This window comes from Lynx rufus, unplaced genomic scaffold (assembly GCF_022079265.1).
Source record: "Lynx rufus isolate CCGP_SWC_20201006 ecotype Redwood Valley unplaced genomic scaffold, mLynRuf1.p SCAF_22, whole genome shotgun sequence".
Lineage (NCBI taxonomy): Eukaryota > Metazoa > Chordata > Mammalia > Carnivora > Felidae > Lynx > Lynx rufus.
In genome coordinates this window covers 3267471-3283103 of record NW_025814837.1, presented here as the reverse complement: position 1 = coordinate 3283103, position 15633 = coordinate 3267471, and positions in this window count along the sequence as shown.

Here is a 15633-nt window from a genome sequence, read left to right as displayed (position 1 = left end):
GAGAGGGAGACACAGAATCTGAAGTAGGCTCCAGGCTCTGAGCTGTCAGCACCGAGCCTGACATTGGGCTTGAACTCACAAACTGTGAGATCATGACCTGAGCCAAAGTCAGTCGCTTAACCAACTGAGCCACCCAGGCGCCCCCTTCTGTCCCTATTTTATAGATGAGCATGTACCAAGGGATTAGGATGGGAAAGAGCTGATTTGCTCCGTGAAATATTGAAAGCCAGGGTGGCTGGGGAAGTGGGAAAACGGAAGGGGAAGCGGGATGCTGGAGACAGAGGCTGCACTGGCATAGCTGGGTAGGAGACCAGTGACAAGGTGGGATTTGTGTTGTACACATCTCTTGGCTGGAGACCACTAATAGACCAAGAATTAGAGAAAATGCAGAGAAGGCAGTGAAGATTTACTACAGAATTCATCCACGCTAGGTTGGTGGCTTGGCCTACAGGAATGGAATGAGATGAGAGAAATGAAGAGATTCAAAATAGATTGCAGTTTCAGAATTAAGAGATTACTCTGATGAACTGGATATTATTTGAGAAATGGGTAGACTGCAGTGTTTGGAGATTTTTATTATTATTTTTGCTGTTTGTTTTTGTTTTTGTTTTTGTTTTTGTTTTGTCCAGAAGCACCATCCTCAGGATTTAGGAATTTCAGAGGCAAGTAAAGAAGGGGTAGCTTAGGTTAAGGAATAGAGTGGTTTGTAAGAGATCAGTGATTTTCCCTAGGACATCTGGTTGTGCTTTATTGCAGAAAAGTCAGAGGAATAATCAGCACTAAGCCATCATCTTCTCAGTTTTTACCGATTTTAATATATTTCCGGACTCTGGCAGGATTGCTTTGACCTGCCAAAGTATAGTGCTTACAGGCCAGTAATATCTGAGACCAAGCTGTACAAAGATGGAAAGACACAGAGAAATAACCACGTGGAAGAAACAAAGTGACTTCCATTCCCAGTAGGTGTCTGAGACTGATCTTAGAGCTTTGTAAGTGAACAGACTTTGATAATAGATGAGAAGAAACAGGTAAAGCTGTTAAATACCTGAAAGAAGTCTGACAGCAATTAGGCAGAGGGGCATCAGAAACAGGATGAATCTGGGCAACAATCTCCCCAAAGTCAAGGAACTCATAAAGTTGCTGAGGACCAGCCTCTCTGTTGACTGGGTGAGAAGGGCTTAGTTCAGTGATTGTTTATCCTGCCTTCTATAAAAAGTACCATTTTTACTCATGTATCTGTTCATTCAATAAATATGAATTTACAGAACCCCTTCTATGCTTTAGGCTCTCTCCATAAAAAGCAGTAAATTAGACTGTATTCTTTTCTGTTTGGGAGGAAGCAAGCAAGGCAGATAATTCCTCACAAGGCAACTCCATGGACCCGAGATAGCCGAATTGCCCACCTGCCCCCCACCTGGTCCAGCCTAACGCTCTCCTCTCTTCTGGGTGCTGTCTCATTTGGTTCCAGATCATATGAAGTGAACAAAGCAGACACTGTCCAGTCATAGAGGCTGGTCCCTATGGAACATTTATTCTGAAGGGGTAAGGAGAGCATGAATGAGGAATCACACGGATATCAGTCAACTGAACATAAACCAAATGTAGAATTTCAAATCCCATGGGTGTTGTTTTTAAAATCGGAGACTGCACTTAAATGACTTAGTTTTTTTCCCCCTAGAATTTTGATAATACTTCATTTTCTTGCCTGGAACATTATAAAGTTAAGGTTAGCAATTGCAGATATAGGAACTCAAACATTTCAGAATGTTCTTCCTATTCCTAATTAACCAATTATTGGAGAATACACTTCAACAAAACTTTGGCTCTTCTGCTGTTTTTACTTTACCACAACATTCTAGTCTCTCATTAATGTAATGCCAATGTCTGCATAGGCTGAAAACTTCAAACGTGTGGTATTGATTCCCTGGGCCATGAAGTCTCGGCTCCTTGCTAACACCTCCAACTACATGGCTGGTGTCATCTCAGGGTTCTGTAATCTTCCCAGGGACCTGCAGAGTGCATAGCTCACCCTAGGACCTCCATGAAAGTCTGGTCTCCAGTTCAAAAGTCAGGAGGCAGCAGGTTTGCACCGCTGCTGAGCTGCAGGGAAACATGCTGATTGCTGCCAAGAAATAAAGGTAAATCAGTCACAGAGCTCTGCCGAGTGAGAGAAAACCTCATGAAAGGCAGGTTACAAAGGCGCATGATGAGCTAACACATTCACTTCATGCCGCACTCTTGAGGAAGTAAGAAGTTGGTTTGAATTCTTTGGAAGGATAGAAGGAAGCTGTGGATGGGTAAAGCTTACAGTAATCTTCTCAGGGCAATGCCAGGGCCATCAGGAAGTCTCCATGCCCATCATCCCCTCACGTGTCCCACCTAGGCCCCTCCTCTTACCGGATCCGTGCCTCAGAGCTTTGAACTTGAGCTGCAGACTAACTGGTTCAAGAAAGAGAGGCTCAGGGGCTGTAGCCTGATTTTAATGTTTTCCCTGCCAGCTCTAAGTTCCAGCTCCCAACCTTCCTCAGGTTGTAGATCAGCATATTGCCTGTAGCCCTTCAAAGGTATTTCATTCTCCAGTCGTGGCTTATTGGCTCCTGGAAAGACAGCCGGGCTCTTTTGTCTGAAGTGGGGAAAGGATGCCACAAAGCTGAAGGAGCATGTTCTCCTATCAAGCAGGGGATATACTCGAAGTGGGGTTAGTGGTTTGAAGTTGTATTGAAGTAGAATCCCTCTGTCGAGCTTAAAGAGCACTTGATTGCCGTTAGTCTACGAATGCTTGAGGAGACCTCTATGATGATGAAGAAAGAGGATCAATAGAATCGATTCCGTATATTTCAAGAAATATCTAGCCCCACCACAACTAAATCTCCTCTCTGTATTATTCTCAACAGTTTAAAAGCTTATTCAAATTCAAAATGACTTAGTTATCACAAAAGAGTAATGGTAGTTAGGCATGAAATGCCATACTTTTTTTTTTCAAATGTCAGAAAGTAATAGATCTGATAATAATAGTCTTGAGAACTTTTTAAATTGCTCTCTCCAGATTTGTTGATAATTTCTGTCTCCCAAGATACTTTCTCCTTAAGGAGTTGCTATACATAGATTTGCATGAAAAGGGCCCCTTGGCATATTCTTGGGACAGCAAAAAAGACTAGAGGTTGGAAGAGAGCATTATCCTTTCCAGTTGGAATGGGTAGAAAGGAGCACATATGCAATGAATGAAAGGTAGTAGCTATGTGGAATAGTGAAATAACGCCATTGCAAGAATATGCCTTTTGCCCCTCATCAGGCTCTTTTGTGCTAAGCACATTTAATCTTTAGAGTGATTCTGTTTTAAAGTATCTATGCATCTTCCCTGGCTAGTAAGTAGCAGGAATAGGAATGAATTCTGTCTTTGGGCCTTTGGGAAGGAGTAAGGCCCCCGTTGAGAAGTGTGGGCTTTGCATCAGAAAGCTGCCCCAGGATCTTGAACAGATGATAGCATGCAGATTTCCTGATGGGGATTCTCCACAACCAAAGTTCAGCTTGTAAAGGAACTTGAACTTTATTTAATATGGGGGTTACAATTCTGCAGTCTACAGGGTTGAGTTACCCTCTTCCTTCTGCACACAGAGCAGAGGTACTATGTGATTTGTTTGAACATAGAAGGTAGAGATTTGAAATTATTCTGCAAAGGTGCTTAAAGCAGCCAGAGTTGGGCTCTTGTAGAAATTTTCCTTCTGATTATCCTGCCAGATGCGCATCCACAGCTTGAATTAAGTTAAACTAGAATCACTGCTTCACACCATGCAGTATTTATTCATTTTTACTTGAGATTTTTGCATCAAAGGTTGTGTCCTTTGTTTACTTTGCTATTTATTCCACTCAAGCATTCCTTACATGGTCTTTGGAGACTCTGATCAGGCTGGAAAAAGGTAAATTAATTTACTTTTTACCCAGAAATATCCTGATTGGGATGGAAGCAGAGTACCTCGAAGAAAAACCCAACAGGATAGGTTAAAGGATTGAAACTTAGACAGTTGGATACAGGTCTGTCCCAAACCAGCAGACTGATTTTTTCACATCTAGTTAGTTGGAATTGGTATAAGGCAACAATTAAGAAACCTGTCCTCGAAGGAACATTAAAGGCTAATAGATTTCTGTAATATGCATATAAATAAAAGAATTAAGTATAGTGCCTTGCTCTTCTGTGTTGGTCAGAAAATACACACATGCATACAAATTAACACACAAGAGATGTGTGCCATATTGAAAATAGGATTTCACTAATCAGTTTGTTCACCTTACATCTAGAATGGAAGCAAAAATAAGTATCCCTCCTTCCTTCTAGAATCCTTCTTATCCAGATGTCTATTCTACATCCTTTTCCCTCAGGAACTTGTTTGTTAGTCAGTTGCCATAATTGAAAACATCTGCAAACTTATTTTACATTAAAATTTTAAAGAATAACAATGTAAAGTGTTCCTTTTTAAGTGGGCACCTGAGGTCTTAAGACTTCTAGAGTCAAAAGTAGAAATCTCTATTAGGTACAAGAAAAAGAATGCTGGACTGGGAACCAAGAGATGTACTCCATCTCAAATTCTGCCTGGAGCCAGATCTGTGAACTCTGGCAGGTAACCTAGTTTTCCCTGGGTGAAGAAAGAGGAAACCGAAGGCAATGATCTCTCAGTTCTCTTCCAGGAGTGGAATTCTATCAATCCGTCTTTCTAAATCATAAACATTCTAAACATCGTGATAAGACAGTAGAGATGATCATTCTCACTAGTATTCCTCAAAAATAACCCTACATGGAAAGTTACAAAGCTTTTAGCATGTTTTTCCTCTTCTGTATGTGCCTCTCTCTCTCCCGGTGTTTTCAATACATAAATGTATGACTTTCAGTATTCAAATCGCAAACACGTAGCTGCCAAATAAAGCTAGGTGTCCAGTAAATGCAGATTAATCTCTGTGTTATATGGAGATACGTGTGCCTTCTCCCTCTGAATGAGCTTAGTCTGAGAAATTCATTTAACCTTTAACTTCAAGTTTGATGAACCTGTAGTGACACTGTACTTTTCCTTTCCGCAGAATGGTTTATAATAACAATACAATAAGGGGAAACATTGAAATTGACAAAGATTAATTTATTTTCACTCTCCCTGGTGAGAATCTAAAATGACAGTTGTCACTTTATAAAGCTGTAACTTCACAGCAATATAGAGACAGCCCAAGTCATCAATTGTGTCTTTTCTGGTAAGCAACTGGAGTTGCAATGGAAGTTGAACATATACTGAGGAACATAAACTGAGAATTAGTTATTGTATTTCACGAAGCAGAGCTCAGACTAAAAAATTTCAAAACCAAATCCAGATCCCTATTTTATAAACAAAACACTCCACATCTTATCTCGATTCTGATATATACAGTAGTTTCTCTGATTTGCCTCACATCATCTCATCTTTCTGATGAGAATAGGAAAAGACGCTTTTACTTTAATTCTCCAGATCTATGCTGTTTCTTAGCATTAGAAATAGAAGCAAACTGCTTAATTATTTTTGAATACCTGAACTTATTCCAGATACTTCTATAGTAAATACATATGAACGTTTTATTATTTTTTTAAGTTTATTATTTTGAGAGAAAGGGCATGCATGCCTGAGTGTGGGAGGGGCAGAGAGAGAGAGGGGGAGAGAGAGAAACTCAAGCAGGCCCCACACCCAGCTCAAAGCCCAACTCAAGGCTCAATCTCACAAAACATGAGATCATGACCTGAGCCAAAATCAAGAGTCAGATGCCTAACCACTTAACCAACTGAGCCACCCAGGCACCCCTGAAGATTTTAAGAATACTACTTACTTAGCAAAAAAAAAAAAAAGGAAAAGAAAAAGAAAAAAGAATGAAAACAACCATTTAGTTGTCTTATCAATACCATACATACATTGATATTTCAGAATAAATTGATAATTCAGAATAATGGGCTTTTTTTTCTCTTCCCAAAGCTGATCACTTGGTGATGTTTAAATACCTCCAAACTGGTTCCCATATAGTCTGAAGTTTTAAAGAGAGTAGTTTTGGGCTTATTTTCCAGCTAGGGACTTCAGGATATTTATATACAAACACCATGTTTGACTGAAATCATTATTTCAATTCAGTAAAATAGTGTAAGTGGTAGCTTTGGCCTAGTTGATATCAAATCATCCTTCACAGGCCTTTTTCTTGCAAACCAATTGTTTGACTTCATAAATGTTTAGAGATATGCTAAGAACGTGTTATGATTTATCATTTCTGTGGCAGTTCAGAAAACTGATAGCCATTACTCATAGAGAAAAAAATACAAAGCAATTATTCTACAGAATATTTTTTACTCTCAGAGATACAAGAAAACTCTCTTCCTTGTGGTAATTTTCAATCTAATTCAAATAATCAGATTATTTGGAGGTGTTATAGGGGTTTCAAAGGCATATAAACCACTTTCTAAACTTCAGAAACTTTTTCAGTATTCATGTTAATGTGCACGTATAAGCATATGACATGGAAAATAATGAATTTGAGAATTCAACTTGGGGAACAGGAAGACTCCCTTGTAAAACAGAGAATAAATCCCACCAATCAGTTAAGGTAAGAAATAAGCATCCAGCAAACCATCCAGATAATACATACATTACATAATAAAGAGACAGGAGAGACGATTCTACCTGGGAGTTTTGAACCGCATGTCTCAAATGTAAAATATGCCAGCCATCTTTAGTGGTTTTTTTTTTTTAAATTATTATTATTACAAATGCAAAGGTGTTTAAATAAGAAGATGCAAACTGAATTGGATGTCCAAAATGTTATAAATGAACATGAGATCTGCCATCCCAGAAGAGAGGAATGATCTACATTGTTATTATCCTGAAGAAGAAGGCAATTTATACAGCGGTGACTGTGCACTCAGGTCTGTACGGCAGACGGGTGATACCTGTCTCGGTTCAGTGGGCTTCCTGTCTAAATAAGACTGAAAGCAAAAGACGACAAAGACAAAAACTAAATTCATCATCAGAGATACAGAACTGATCTCCTTCATTCCACTAGTCCAGCTCTATCTGTCTATACCCAAAGGTATTACCAAGAAATCGTTATAGAAAGAAGGGATATTTTCTGTCCTCCTTCTTACAATCCAAAAAAATCCTGGATTGAGTACTTCTTTCTATATTCCCTGGGATCTCATCCCAATAACTGTGGCTCTTCAATTCCTTCCCTCTTCTCCACCTCATCTGTCACCTACCTCTGAAGATTGTTCCCAAATGCCCACAACTTGCATGTTCATCCAGCATCTTTTCTAATTGGCAGATGTTCCTTCTGGACTCATAGTGATTGGGGAATAGAATGAGCAGCCATCCTTGATGGGGGGAGGATGACACAGCCAACCAAGCCAGGTGAAACCACTTGTATGATTAATGAGTGACAGATGTTCTGGCCCCATCAATATCACATTCAGGAACCATTCTTCTTTACTCTCCTCCATGAGGTTTCTCTGCAGACTGTGAAATCTTTAAGTATGTAGAGAAGGGAAATGAGAGATCATCTCAGAGGAGATCATTGTTATTCATTCAACAAATCCTTTCAATAAATATTTACTGATCTCTGAGCTGGGCCTCTGAGGACAGTGAGGCATTTTATCAATGGAGTTAAGTATGTAAGAGGGCAGTGTAGAATAAAGGATCAAAACGAACACAGGCATGACGACAAGGAAGTGCATATTTGAAGAAAAACTGGTGAACCAATTTAATTGGAGCAAAGAGTTGCTATCTGGCTTCTATCTTAAACTCCTATTTAAGACCCTTTAAATGTTATAGATGTGTGCCTGCATGTGTATTCATATTATTATCAGTAAACGTGCTCTCATTAGGAAAACTGATCAGCCCTGGTAATCTTTTTCTGTTAAGCTTACTCCTTTTTTCCTGTTGGGCAATTCAGTCTATGAAGGTTGGTAAATGAATAAGGATAGTTAGAGTAAGGGGAGCAATAGAAATAAAATGATAAAAATAAAGAGAGAAACGTTTCTGGGAAAGCACGGAAAGAGAACGGGGGAGTACAGAAACAGAAAGGGAGACATAATCCTCCAAATAACACTTACTGGAGAATCTTCTTTTGTCGATTTTGCCTGGCCTTCCCTTCTCTCAGTTACTCAAGCAGCGGTCGGTAGTAATTCCTCCAAGGCCAAAGGTCTTCTGTTTCCTTTCTCATAGAAAGCAGTTATGATGTCGCTAACTGAGGCACACATGCATGAAGAAATACAACCACAAGACAGGAAACAAAGCACCCTGCTTCTGCCTTTCTTTTGAAAATTGTTTACCTACCAGTTGAGACAGAGTTCATCTTTCAGTGGCACTGTCCCAAAAAGAGGTTTAGGAAGCCGAGTCTTTATCATTTCCACTTTTCTTCCTTTATTCTCTGTGTACTCCTATATTAATCCTGAGCCTACAACTTCAATGCTTACTCAGATTCTAAAGCTGCCTGAGCATTAATCTAATAGGAAGTCTCCTGCAGGTGTCAGTGTGCACCATTCCTGGCACATATTAAAACAATCAAGAAGTATTTGTTGAGTATATGAGTGGGTTGGAGAAGAGATAACTCACCAACTACAGTTTGAGGGTGATCCAAAGGAATGAGAAGAAGCCATTTTATCATAATTGACTCTGGTCAAAATCAAGGAGCCAGCAAAATTTATCTATAAGCCCCTTACTTTCCTAGTGACCCTTATCCCCTCCTACTACAACTCCCAAATGTCAAGTGCCCTCAGGCTACCAGCAAGACTGAATAAGTTGCAAAACCAGTGTAAAGGAATAAATTTCAATTGCCTTGTGCAAAGAAGATGTACGTTGTCTGTTTATTTGTTTGACATGAGAGGTTTCCTATTGCACGGTAGGTAGTCTGAAGATAACGCACTTTTAACTGAGAAGCCAGGGTTAAAATCCTTACTGTCATCTTCTAGTCATGTAACCTCTGTGGCATTCAGTTTTATCTTCTAATTATAGTGCTAATAATACCTATGTAATGGAGTTTAATGGAGTTATTTATTTATTTGTTTATTTATTTATTATTTATTTATTCATTTATTTTGAAAAAGAGAGAGAGAGTATGTGTATGCATCTGCACTAGCAGGTGAGGGGCAGAGGGAGAGAGAGAGAGAGAGAGAGAGAGAGAGAGAGAGAGACAGAGAATTTTAAACAGGCTCCATGCTTAGCATGGAGCCTGACGTGGGGCTTGATCCCATGACCCTGGGATCATGACCTTAGCCAAAATCAAAAATCAGTCACTCAACTGATTGAGCCATCCAGGTGCCCCTGTAGTTATTTTTATTAAATGACCTAATGATTTAAAAGCATAAAGAATCATGTGTGGTACAAATTAGCTTATTAAAAATATTAACAAAAGCAGTAATGTAGATTCACTAAATAGACGTTAATTCTCATCCTATATTTCTCCTTTTCTCTTTCTTCTGCTTTTCTTATATTCTTCTCTTTCTTCCTCCTTGAAAATTGGGAGTCCTCATAGTATTTGGTAAAATGTCTTCTGCTGTGAATTCTCAGAATATATTTAAACAAAACTGAATGTGTAAGGGAGAGAATGAGTGAGTGAGGAAGTGAATTAGTGCCTGATGGTAATGTCCTGTCTTCTTTTCCCCATCTATGTGGGAATCTGTAATCATCTTTTGAAGTATCACCGGTCTGACACATCCATCCAGGGCCAAAAACTTTCCTGACTGTCATTTTTTAAATGAATTATTCTATTGTGAAAGTAATGCATTACTCTTAATTCTGCATTTTATTACATCACAGATAACACATTGCTCAATCCTCTACGGTCTTTTAAAAAAATGAACAGGTGATCCTGGTTCTGCTTTTGGGGGATATAAACTTTCACCATTGAAGAACAGTTAGGTTTTTAATCAAATAGCTTCTTTGGTCACACAGATAGAAGGCCACGGAAAACCAAAAGACAATGTGGGCAATAAGCATTTAAACAAAGCTTACCACACAATGACTACTGTCAATGGAATTCAGCAAACTTTGATGGTTAATATTAATTCCAATAGCATAGCTTTGTGAACAGGTAAGAAGCCCAAAGACCTTGAATGTTGAAAGAAGTATAGATCTTCAAAGTCACACACACAAACCAAAAAGAAAAAAAATTTAAATGAAAAAGAGTGGTATGCAATAGAAACTGAATAATGCAAAACCCTTGGTCTGGAGGAGGTTGGGGAAACAATTTACAATTTTCTGTTTGTAAAACTCCCACAGAGAGCTTATTTTAGATTTACTTAATGAGCAATGGATTGCCTGCTCCATCTTCTTTGTTTTGCTTTGTTTTCTTTTGTTTATCCTAAAATGTCATCATAGTGTCCAATGTTAAGGACAAAGACAAAGTGGGATAGTGGAGAGTTGAGATTTTGAGAGACAAAACCCAATCAGTCCTGCAGAAGTCCTTTAGGGCAGGATTTCTGAAGAAGGCAAAGGCTGAGTGCAGAGTTAAAAATTCAGACTGGAAGGAATAATTATGTGGATGTTTTATCTTGAAGGGAAGGGTCAGTGATGCAAAACACTTGGCAATGGAAGTCTCTGCTTAATGTTTTGCTTGTTAGTCTTCCTAAAAAGTGAGGGACTCCAGCATTGGAGCAACTCCAGCATTGGAAACAGCATCAAGGCAATAATTAGAAACCAATGCAAATTTCTTATTTTATTCATCTTAACCATCCCAGGAGAGTAAAAGGACTGTACAGCAGGAGGTGGAATGGATTCATAAATGCTTTCTGATGAGTATAATTTTTTACTAAGATGTGTTTTTTTAAGTAACATGTCATATATTTTTCTTTATGAATCAAACTGCAATTGGCTTCACATGAACTCTTGAGAGAATTTCTGTTTTAACCGAGGAGGGAGAGAAATATACACTCATAAACAAACATACCCGCAGCTAAATGCGTACCCTTCTCTAACTCATTGACCTTTACACACCCAGGGAAAACTCTGTTGTCCTGATAAGGAATCCCTGGGACAACCCTTTCTGAAATATAGACCCTTGTGAGAAAATATTATTTTGTGATGTGACTTTTTTTCATAACCACACTCTTACCTAGATTAAAGCTTATAAAATTTAGATATCAATCTGTCTAAACAATTCTACATGAGCTTAGATCCCAATTCTACATGTGAAAAATGAGTGCTATGGGATTGCTGAGCACTGACCACATCTGATTTGCTTACGCAGTTCACTACTAAATACCTGCTCACCCTTGATGAAAGGTGTCAGGTTGGACATGGGAAATCTAGATTAACACACTAACTGCCTCAGGACCTCTGGGGATTCACAGTGGTCAAACAGAGACACTGGGTTCTGGGGAAGAGACTTCAAATCAGGATTCTACATACTGGGATGAAGACCCACAGGAATATAAGAACTATTAATAAGTGGGATATTTAAAAATAGGGTTAAGAATATTACTCACCTATAAATCTGAACCTGGGAAACACTTTTAAAAAAATCACCAAGAGTTAAACAACTTGCTTGTTCATGTGTACATTGATAAATAGATGGTAAATAATACCAATGTATGCTAGTTACTATAGAAAGTTGTTCAAAACTAAAAGATGTGCAGTTCCTGCTTTCGAGATGCAGTTATCAGTCCCAGGTCAAGGATAACAGAGCCACAAGGGAGATCCATATGCCATAGTGCAAAAGGAAGACAGTCTTCTTCCAGTAGATAAAGCAGAGGACTTCAGAAAGGAAATACAGTAGTGCTGGTGTATTCCAGATTAAAAAATACATGTATGGAAAAAGCTTTATAGTGAATAAAGATCTCTTTTTGGGTGCTCAGTCTCCCAATATGCATGGGGGGATCTTGGGGAAAACACTTGCTATCATGCAACTCCTCTGCATACTCCATCAGACACATGGTCTAGATGCTGGCTGGCTGCTGACCTGGCAAGGGGGCTTCTGGGTGATTCTGGCCCCGCTTCAGTTTTAGGAAGACCCTATGCATCAACTTTGGGGTAGGACTTTTACAGCCTACCTGCCACACCTCCCTGGCAGCCAAACTGCTTTGAACCTGGTGAGTCTTGCGGGCTGGGGCTGCTGCCCCTCTCCTCCCCACCCCTCCACCAGCAGTGGCACACCTGCTGCAAGAGCAAACGCAGATTTGGTCCAAGAGAGCATCTTACGTGTGCCTCTGGGATGGAGAGTTTTCTATTATCTATCTACCAGTGACTCTTGTTCTCTGTGCTCCCTGAACAAGAGGCTCTTCTGTCCCTTATTTGTGGGCCTGAAGCTTTCACTTCCTGGGAGACAAAGGTCAGAGGGCCCGCAAATATTTCATGCATGCCTCTCCTTGCAGTCATCACTGGTTTCTGCACCACCAGTGGGATTTACTCACTGTTGGGCTCTGCTCCACACTTGCTCCTGAGCATATGGTAGGGGTCCTGGGAAATATCTTGCAAGTGAGTATGGATTTTCGTTTGTTCCGGCACCCCCAGCAATGCTTAACAATGACTTGCTAAGCCATACTTTGCCACTGTAAGTTCTTTAGCTTATAGCTGATTCCTATCTGCTTGGTTTGAAGTCTGCAAGGAGCCCTTCCTCGTATTATGCCATAGGTGGGACAGATCACATACCCCATCTATATTTGGAGAGATTTCTTTCTCTTAATATTTTGTATTATTAGGTTATTGTGCCACCTTATTACTCTGATGAGTTTCAGAAAAATATAATTTTGTAGTTTATCTGGATTTTATTTTTGGGATGAGAATGGTTTTATTTGAAGATTTCCATATCTTAAGAAGAAGCAAAAGCCCACTTCTGAATATAAAAAGCAGAAAATTTACAAAACTAAAAGGAGGAATAGATAAATGCAACACAGACCCAGGGATTTAACCACACCTAACCAGTACCTGAGAAGATAAGCAGGTATCTATCTATCTATCTATCCATCCTACAGAAAAACTATTACGTGTAATAAGTAAATTGAGCAAACAATTAGGAAACAACATATTTTTAAAATAGCATTTACAATAAACCAAAATCATCAAGTCCCCAGGAATAAAAGTAAATCATTACTAAGAAAATGAAAGAAGAACTGAATGAAAGGAAGGATATACCATATCCTTAGACCGGAAGAGTCAATATTGTAAATATTGTGTCTCATAATTGAGCTTTAATCAAAGCCATGCTATTCATGTTTCCAGCAGGTTATTTTTGTGAAAATCAACAAACAATTTCTAAATTTCATCTGAAAATGAAGAAAATCAAGAATACAAAAGATAATCTTGAGGGAGAACAAAACTAGAGAATGTTCACTTACCAGATATCAAGAATTATTAAGGTAGTGTCGTATTAGTTCAAAGAGAGTCACATAGCCTGATGGAACACAGCAAAGATTCCAGAAGCATGTACATACAATTTGTTTTATTAGGTGCTACTGGAATGCAGAGAACTGGATGACATTTTCAATAATATAAGAGATTGACTATGCAAACTGAACAACGATTAAACTATATATAAAGATAGAATTCTTAAAAAAAAATTGAACTCTAACTCACAACCTGAAGCAACCAGCCTGGAAATTAAAACACCCTCTGTAGTAAAATGTTCAGGAAGTCAAACCACAATCCCTACAGTAATGGGCCCCAAATGACCAGGACTTTATCAATAACTATAGCTTCCCAAAGTTGACTCCTGCTTCCAACTTAAGAACAACTGGAAAAAGCCAAATTTGCTCCTTCTAACCAATCACCATTTCTAGTTTGCTTGCCTTCATATTCTCCATACTGACAGCTTCCAATCAGGACAGACCTCAGTCCTTCCCCTTCGTCTGCTATAAATAAAGCATTCCTTCTCCCCTGTCTGCCTTTGAGTCCCTGCCAAATGCATGTGAGGTGGCTAACTCACTAGCTATAGCTACCTCTGAATTGTCTTTGCTTGTTTATTTCTAGAGATATTACGGGATCAACTGGATATCTGCATATAAAAACAATAAACCTGGATCCTCTTCTTCACAGCATTTACAAAACTAAATTCCAAATACATCATTGATAGAAGGTAAAAGATAATAAAAACAATGCAGTAATAATGGGTAATATCTTCCTGACTTTGTGGTAAGCAAATCCATTATTTTAATCTTTACACCAAGAAAACCTAAAGCAAGAATAAAATTGATAAATTGAACCACACTAAATTTAAAAATCTCTAGGAATTAAAAACATTCTTAAGAGATTAAAAAGGCAGAATGGGAGAAGTTGCTCATACCTGTCAAAAGACTAATATACAAAATATATATTGAAACTCCCAGGCATCAGAAAAGAAAAGACAATACAGTAAAATTGGGCAATAGACACAAATAAAAATTTTACAAAAGGGACATTAAAATGTAATAAGTATATGAAAAAGTGTTGGACATCATAACCCATCAGAGAAATGCAAATTGAAACTAAAATAAGATACTATTACACACTTACCACAATGGTTACAATTAAAAAAAGAAGAAGATATGACAATATCAAGGTTTGGAAAAGATCTGGAGCACCCAGAACACTCATACGATACTGATAGGAATCCAAATCGGTATAATTATTTTTGAAAACTATTGGTAGTTATCAATAGTACTAAACATCTGTATACCCTGTGATTCAAAAATGTACTTCGAGATATACACCCAATAGACATAAGTGTAAATGCATACAAAAAGACATGTAAATAAAGTCCATAGCAGTTTCATTCAGAATAATCAAAAACATAAACTGGGATGGTGGGCCAAGGTGGGGCATCAATAGAAGAATGAATTTAGTGTGATAATGAGATAACACAAAGTAATGAAAAAATGATGAACAAATGATATATACAACATGTTCAAATCTCAAAAATACTAATAAAAAACAAGCCAGACACTGAAGATTGCCTACATATGATTTCATTTATATGAAATTCAAGAACAGGAAAAACAAAAGCTAATCTAGGACAATAAAGATGGAAAGTAAAATAATAATGAAGAAGGAGTATTGAAGGAGGTTTCTAGTGTGCTGACAATCTTCGACACATTGATATGGGTCCTAGTTACAAGGCAAATATATTTGGAAAAATTCATTGAGCTACACCTTTAGGATTTATTCTCTTTGTGCATGTAATACACCTATACATTATACACCTATTTATGTGCATTATGTGAATTATACACCTATAATACACCTTCTCAAGAGAAGAGGGCTTTGACAATTGGAAAAAAAATTACAGGATGATGTCTTCAGGAATCTGGTGACAATACCAGAGTTGAGAGTTTTGCAGAAGTCCCATTATTAGTGGGCTTGTCACTGTACTGGTGGCATGGGGAGTCCAGCAAGATCAAGATCAAGACCCTGCCTGTGCCATTATGTGCCTGCAAGTTTATTATCTGGATTACTTTAGTTTTTGCCCTCTTTCATGAACATAGTTATCTGTTCTGTAAATTGCTTTGATTCTGTAAATTGCTCAATAACTCATATCCTTTCTACATAAATTTACTAGTTGATTTCTGTTCCTTGCAACCAAGAATATCATTTTTAAAGCAATTTGAAGTATTGCAAATTACTAGCCCCCCAAAATGTAATGGGCTAACCAGAGAATATATGTTATAGGAGAGGG